This window comes from Castanea sativa, chromosome 1 (genome assembly GCF_040712315.1).
Source record: "Castanea sativa cultivar Marrone di Chiusa Pesio chromosome 1, ASM4071231v1".
NCBI classification, from domain to species: domain Eukaryota; kingdom Viridiplantae; phylum Streptophyta; class Magnoliopsida; order Fagales; family Fagaceae; genus Castanea; species Castanea sativa.
The window spans coordinates 27,158,572-27,166,694 of record NC_134013.1 but is presented as its reverse complement, the minus strand read 5'-3'; positions in this window follow the sequence as shown (position 1 = coordinate 27,166,694).

Here is an 8,123-nt window from a genome sequence, read left to right as displayed (position 1 = left end):
GGTTTATATAGATGATATGATAGTGAAGAGTAAGGTGGTGTCCGAGCATGTGGGAGACCTCGGGGATATCTTTGAAATATTAAGAAAATATAAACTGCACCTCAATGCTTCCAAATGTTCTTTTGGTGTGGGATCAAGTAAATTTCTAGGCTATATGGTCACTCATCATGGAATCGAGGTTAACCCTGATCAGGTTAAGGCAATTAACAGTTTACAGCCACCTCGGAATCCCAAAGAAGTCTAGAAATTAACAGGAATGACTGCCGCCTTGAACTGATTTATCTCTCGGTTCGCAGACAAATGCGGACCTTTCTTCCAGTTGTTAAATAAGTGGAAGGGATTTGAGTGGTCTAAGGAGTGTGTCTTGACCTTTCAGCAGCTCAAAGAGTACCTTTCTCGTCCACCTGTTATGTCTTGGCCTAAAGAGGATGGGGTTCTGTTTGCTTACATTGTCGTGGCTTCCTATGCTATGAGTTTGGTACTCAAACGGGTTGACAGTGGTGTGCAAAGACCAGTTTATTACGTGAGCAAGTCGTTGCACGAGGCCGAGGTTCGTTACCTACCGTTGGAAAAGGCCATTTTAGCGATGGTGCATGCCACGCGTAAGCTCCCCCCACTACTTCCAATCCCACACCGTTGTTGTTTTAACCCAACTTTCGCTCAGATCATTACTTCGAAGCGCTGATTACATAAGAAGGATTGCCAAATAGGGCACAATCCTAGGGGCTTTTGATATTAAGTACATGCCTCGCACCTCTGTTAAAGGCCAGGTCCTTACAGATTTGGTAGCCGAGTTTGCTGAATCCCCATTGGAAGAAAAAACTGAGAAGCAAAACATAGATAAAAAGTCAGTTTGCATAGTCTCCTTGCAAAAGCCTTTATCTTAGAGGGTATACGTTGATGGCGCAGCAAACCAAAGAGGATCAGAAGTGGGGCTAGTCATAATTTCCCCTGAGACGATCATTATTGAAAAATCCTTAAGGTTGGGTTTCTCAGCCACAAAAAATGAAGTTGAGTATGAGGCTCTATTGGTAGGGATGACTATGATTCAAAAATGGGAGGAAAAACGGTGGAGATGTTATCAGATTCGAGATTGGTTGTAGGCCAGGTAGAGGGAAAATTGGAAGTCAGGGATCTAAGGATTCAAGAGTATCTGGGTCAAGTTAAACATTTGCAGTTAGGATTTGAGTCTTTCACCTTATTGCAAATTCCTAGAAGCAGAAATACCCATGCTAACTCTCTGGCCATTCTCGCAACATCCTCGGTGCAGAGTTTACCTCGGGTTATCCTTATTGAAGACTTATGTAAGTCTACTGAAATGAAAGGAAAAATGGTCCATGTTCATCAAATCAAAGTGGGATCTAGTTGGATGGATTCCATTGTGCTATTTCTTAAAGAAAATATCTTACCCGAGGGGAAATCGAGGCCAACAAGATACGCAGAAAGACTCCTCATTTTTGGCTGTTCAAGAACCAAAAGCTATACAAGCGCTCTTTTTCTGGACCATATCTGCTATGTATACACCCTGAGGAAGCAGAGCTACTCCTAGAAGAGTTATATGAAGGGATTTATGGAAGCCACACGGGAGGTAGATCCTTATCTCACAGGGCCCTCATCCAAGGATACTGGTGGCCGAACATGTAGAAGGAAGCGCAAGAGTATGTGAAGAAGTGCGACTAGTGTCAGAGGTTTGCTCCAAACATTTATCAGCCAGGGGGCGTCCTCAATCCTCTGTCCAGCCTTTGGTTTTTTGCTCAGTGGGGTTTGGATATTGTAAGGCCTTTCCCTAACGCAGTAGGGGATAAAAGATGGCTGCTGGTCGGCACAGATTACTTTTCCAAGTGGGTTGAAGTTGAACCATTAGCAAATATCAAGGACATGGATGCCGAGAGGTTTGTTTGGAAAAACATTGTCACCCAGTTTGGGATTCCTCATACCCTCATCTCAAATAACGGCCTTCAGTTTGATAGTAAAGCTTTCAGAAGGTATTGCTGCGACTTGGGCATTGCGAATAGATATTCCACCCCAACTTATCCATAGGGGAATAGACAGGCCGAAGCTGTCAATAAGGTTATTGTGAATGGACTCAAGAAGAGGTTGGATGATGCAAAAGGAAAATGGGTGAAAAAGCTACCACATGTCCTTTGGACATATCGAACTACACCTCGCAGATCCACAGGGGAGACACCATTTTCAATGACCTACGGGGTTGAGACTGTAATTCCTCTCGAGACCGGATTCCCAACACTGAGGACGAACTCTTTTACTCTAAGCAACAATAATGAGTTGTTAAAGAAGAGCTTAGATTTGATTGAAGAACGAAGGGAAATTACCATGGTTCAATTGGCCTATTATCAACACAAGCTCAAATAAGGGTATGACTTAAGCGCGAGGATAAGGCCATTAGCACTTGGAGATTTAGTATTAAGAAAGGTTTTGGGCATTGCAAAAAACCTAGCATGGGGAAAGTTAGGGCCCAATTGGGAGGGGACATATCACATTACCTTGGTAATCGGAATAGAGACATTATCTTGAAAATCTAGATGGAAATGTTGTACCACGCCCCTAGAATGTAAATAATCTGTGAATGTATTATTATTAATGAAAGTCTTTTCTGTCATATATCATCTATTGCATTATACATTACATGTCTTATTTACTTGAGTATCAAACAGAACCTTGATTAGGCCTGACTCCTCGGACCACATGTCTTGAGTAAATTAATATTTTTTATCATTTTTCTAAGTGTTAAACAAAACATTAGTTATGCTTGGTTCCTCGAACCATCTACTTTGGGTAAATTAATACTTCATGTCATCTTATTTGAGTATCAAACAGAACTTGGTTATGCTTGGCTCCTCGGACCACATGCCCTAGGTAAATTGATATTTTTTTTATCATTTTTCTAAGTGTTAAACCGAACCTTAGTTATGCTTGGTTCCTCAAACCACCTACTTTGAGTAAATTAATACTTCATGTCATCTTATTTGAGTATCAAACAGAACATTGTTCATGCCTAGATCCTCGGACCACATGCATTGGGTAAATTGATATTTTTTATCATTTTTCTAAGTGTTAAATAGAACCTTAGTTATGCCTGATTCCTCAGACTATCTACTTTGGGTAAATTAATACTTCATGTCATTTTATTTGAGTATCAAACAGAATCTTGGTCATGCATGAATCCTCGAACCACATGCCTTGGGTAAATTGATATCTTTTATCATTTTTCTAAGTGTTAAATAGAACTTTAGTTATGCCTAATTCCTCGAACCATCTATTTTGGGTAAATTAATACTTCATGTCATTTCACTTAAGTATCAAACAGATGCTAGGTTATGCCTGACTCCTTAGACCACATGCCTTAAGTAAATTGATATTTTATATTATTTCTCTAAATGTTAAACAAAATCTTAGTTATTCATGGCTCCTCAGACCACATGGGTTAGGTAAATTCATATTTTTTATTATTTATTTAAGTCCCAAATGGAACCATCCATGCTGAATAGCAAAGATCTCCACAACAATGACTTGAACAAATGGAAATTCTTGAGCATCACTTAAAACATTTGTAAGTATATCAAATATATCTGTTATCTGATTAATATTTGATTACCTCCCCAAGGCCATTATGCTTATTGAGATTGATGTGGATGAATGTTTGGTTGTTGTGTATAGTTTTTGAAGTTAAAGGTGTATTTTAATAATGTTGTGGATTTGGTAGGTTTAACCTATTTAGCTGCTAATCAGGAAGGTGTTATAACTATACTACCACTTATCCAGATAACCAAATGGAGTTATATCTCATTGTCATGTTAGTTAAGTGTTAAATAAAACAGAAACTATGCAAGGAACAATATGAGTATCACAATTATGAAAGAAAAACTTATATTTTTCATTGAACTATGCCTTAGAAAAAGGCAATTTGCTAACAAAAGGTCAAATTGCATTACAAATTCAAGAAACCCAAAGCAAACAGTTTAAAAACAAAGAGAGGACAAGGACAACTCATGGTTTTATCTTTATTACAAGCTTGTCCTTGGAAGTCTTGGAATACTGGGCGGTTGCTATTGCCGAGGATGCCAAACCCTTACTAATGGGGTCTTCCTTAGCAGGAATGGGGAAGGTTGTTAGAATTAGCTTGTGACTTTGAGAGACCATCCCTTCCTTGGAAGAATCTTTAGGTGCATCCGAGGGCTTTGTCATCTCAGGGGCAACCTCCTTGGGGACTTCTTTTTCCATATCAAGCACGTTGGTTTGCTCTACCCCTTTTTGAGGACTGCTAGGAGGAGGAGGGTCCTTGGTCAAAACCTCTTTAAGGGGGCTTGCAACGTTGGGGGTTGTATCATCCTAAGAGGCTGAGGAGCTTGATGCCCGAATTGCAGGGGTAGTATACGTTTTTTGCCCTCCTAAGTGTTGAGGAGGCCCCAACCCCTACTTGGTTGAGGGCCTCGTTCCATACCTGAGGGTAGTATACTCTACATACCCCCATAACCTTGGACCTAAAGGCCTCCTCGATCTCAGCTACCCGCACGTTGTAGCCGTCTTGTTCGACCTGGTCCTTAGCTTTCTCAGCATCCTCTAATTTCTTCTTTAGCAACTTGATTTGCTCCCGGGCAACAGCAAGATCACCCTCAGTTTGGCAGAGTTGCTTGAGCTGTATCTCGGCCTGTCTCTTCGCCCCCTTCAGTACCGCCTCGGCACTTTTCCTCTCCCTCTCGGCCTTGGTGATTTGGGTGTTCAGCTCTTTCACCCTCTTCTCGGCCACGTTGAAAGCCTTGATAGCAGCAATTCGCCTACCCTCCTCATCCTTATATTGCCGATGAGAAAAGTCCACCAACTCCTCAACCCTAAAAGCGGCTTGAACAACCTACAAAGGAAACTTAGCAAGTAAGTAAAGGCAAAGGTGAATACACACACACGCACACACACACACACACACACACACACACACACACACACACATAAGTAGTAATAACAAAAGTAAACAAAAATGAACAAATAAACATCAGATTTAGCTTAAACAACTTACCTTGGCGAGGTCTTTCTTCAGACTTAGAAACACCTCGTGTTTCCTCATAGTCCTTAGGTTGGCCATGTCATTGGGTAGTAGCAAGGCTTGCTCTACAGCATCTACCACGTACCCGGCCTTCCCTTGCTGAGGATCCCTGATGGAAGAGTTCATAGGGAGAGGGGACCTATCCAACACCAAAGGGGGATTCTAGCTTGGTACCTTGGTGCAAAGGTCACGTCCTCTGTCTCCAGGTGCCCTATCACTCTGGGACCTTGTTTAGGTAGTCTTGGCTACCTTGACCCCCTTTTGAGGCTCGTCCTCCTTCGAAGGAGTGCCTCGACCCTCTTCTACCATGTCCTTCCCCTTCTATTCCCTTTTCCTCTTTTGTCTGTAACCTCCTGTTAAGGATCATGAGACGTGGCGAGAGGGGGGTGTCTAGCTTGACCGGCAGCCTCGGGCGCCTTACCTCAACTTGGGACTCCATCATTTCCATAAGGCTGCCCCTAGGTTTGCGTTGAATCCCCATTACTTCAGGAATATTTGTATCTTCATGGATGCTGCTTACTTGAGCCAAAGGGGGGTGGCAAGGGACATGAACCTGAGGCTCTGATGGTTGAGGCTGGTCAAAGATGGCGAACTCGTCCTAGGAGTCAGTCACTTCAACTATTTCTGCTCCTTTTTCTCCTTCTCTTTCCTCCTTTGAAGTGGCTAGCTATGAAAGGGTCGCTTTGTCCTCGACCTTGTATTGAAGGAGCAGTTCTACCCTCAGTACACCTTGTGGTCCCGACCCTGGGTTAAGAAAACCAAGCACGACGACGTTGATTAGGGGCAGGCGTGAATCCTTAGCCTTTATCACATTCTTTGGTGCTTGAAAGCTGAATGAGTGCGGGGTGTAATTGAGAATCAAGTGTGCCGCTCATAGTTGACCGTTTGTGTGGACGAACACCTCGGCTTGAAATATTCGGTTTAGACTTCGCTTGTTGACGAGGCTTAGGTTCAGTTCAGTTCGACGGCATGCTTATTTGCGAAACCATTGAGAAAACAAAAATTGTCAATAATAGAACAACACAAACAAGGAAGATGGATATAGAGAATGGCAAAGAAAAACAAAAGACGATTTAGAAGCAGTAAACCTAAACCTATAACCCTACCTGTTTTTCCCTCTTTCATCAGACAAGGGAGACCATCGTGCCACTCCCCAAAGACGATCAGAAAGTCTTTATTCATACTTTTGTTGAATTCAAGGAGGCAAGGGATGAGTCTAAATTCGGGGTACCTAGTTTTAAGGTAGTATCCCTGCTCTGTTAAGTAGTGGAGGTTATAGACCCAACTGACATCGTGATGGATAAGACCTAAACCCATTTTCTCATTAAGGGCATCTACACTGCCTAAAATTCTAAACATGTTTGGGGTACATTGGGTGGGAGCTAATCTATGAGCCCTAAGGTAATTCCTAGTGACCATGCCCATAGGGATTCTCATCCTTCATTTTATAAAGGCGATCATCAGGATTACCACTTCTCTCCCCTGCCTTTCAATGTGCCAATCCCTTTGCTTACAATACCTAATGGAGAATCCTAGCGGGATTCTATATTGAGCTTTAAAGCTCTCTATATTCTTCGTGGAGTCTACCAAGTATGCGAATCTACCCATGTTTGAAAGAGGGTTGAAGGTACCATGATGGTGAAGAGGAATTGAGGGTGTCGAGGAGAAAAAATGTATTGTATAAAGAAAAATAGAAAGAAAAGTAAGTAGAAAGGGAGGAAAGAATTTACGAGTGCAAAGAAATTCTCCTCGGACTAGCTCTTGACATTTATGAGTGCAAAAATGAAGGAAAAGGAAGGGTTTAAGTGATATTTATATCAGGAAGGGAGATAAGTGGGAAAATTCCCGCCTGAAGTCCAAGAAAATCCTTGGCCGTTGGATTTGTATCGCACCGTAGAACGTAGGGAGTATGGAGTTGTAGAAATTTAATGAAGGCGCGTCTTGAATGCCGAAGCGTTAGGAGCGTTAAGAACAATACTTGTAATCAGTCCCAAAAGAATCAAATTTAGTTGCAAGACGAAGCAAATATGATTTTGACAAGAAATATTGCCCCATACATGAGCTCCAAATATACCAACAAACCCCGCTTTATATGGTATGAAATTGATATATTTAATCTTGTTTTGTTTATAATAAGAATAGAGCACGCATCTTAAATAATATTCTTAATAATAATTTATTGATTGTGTTGATTTCTTATATATAAAACATTGGAAGTAAGTTCATTTTAGCCTAGACATATATACCAACCATATATATTTCATTTGAGAGTTAGAGGGTCATAATCTCAAAGGTCTTTAAATAAATTTGGAGGGTGTGATGATCCTCAAAACCAGAAAATATTATCTTCATTTAAAGTTTTGTCCATTTTGTCAACTTCATTAATGACAGCCATGTCAACCTCAAGGAGGACCTCCAAGGCGTTCATCATGGCCTAGGGAGATAATTATCAAAATGTCTTTTTGACTCTTTGGTTCCATATTTGGCATTTGCATTGCTTTGGTCACCAAAAATGATACTGCCATTCAGGATCATGTACTATCTCATTTGAATTAGGAGATCAAAATACTGGAATTACTGCCATAATTTGTAGATGCTGCAATCAAATTAAGACAATCAAAGTTGGAACAAGTTAACTGATCAGCTTGTATGAATTTTAAGACGTTTCCTGTATTTTCTTTTTGCCTTTTCCCCAAATGTACATTAAGAAGAGACAATTAAAAAAAAAAAACTGCATGTTTTGTAAGCAGGGCATAGTTGTGAACAGTGAAACTTTAGGTTTCTAATATTTTTTTGTTGTTGTTTGTTTGTTTAGGTGCTCTTATTATTCTTGGAAAAAAAGGATACAGTAGAAAATGTGCAGGTTCCAGCACCACTAGCCAAGCACGAATTTCCTACAATGGAACCTATATTGTATATTTATAATTATGTCGAACCTAAGAATACATTTTTTAAGTTACATACTTCATAGACCTTGATGTGTTAGGTTAAAGGGAATCATGAACCCTACTTATCAGAACTGAGTAAGCGGTTATGATTCTTCACCCAAACTTGGCCTGATTGG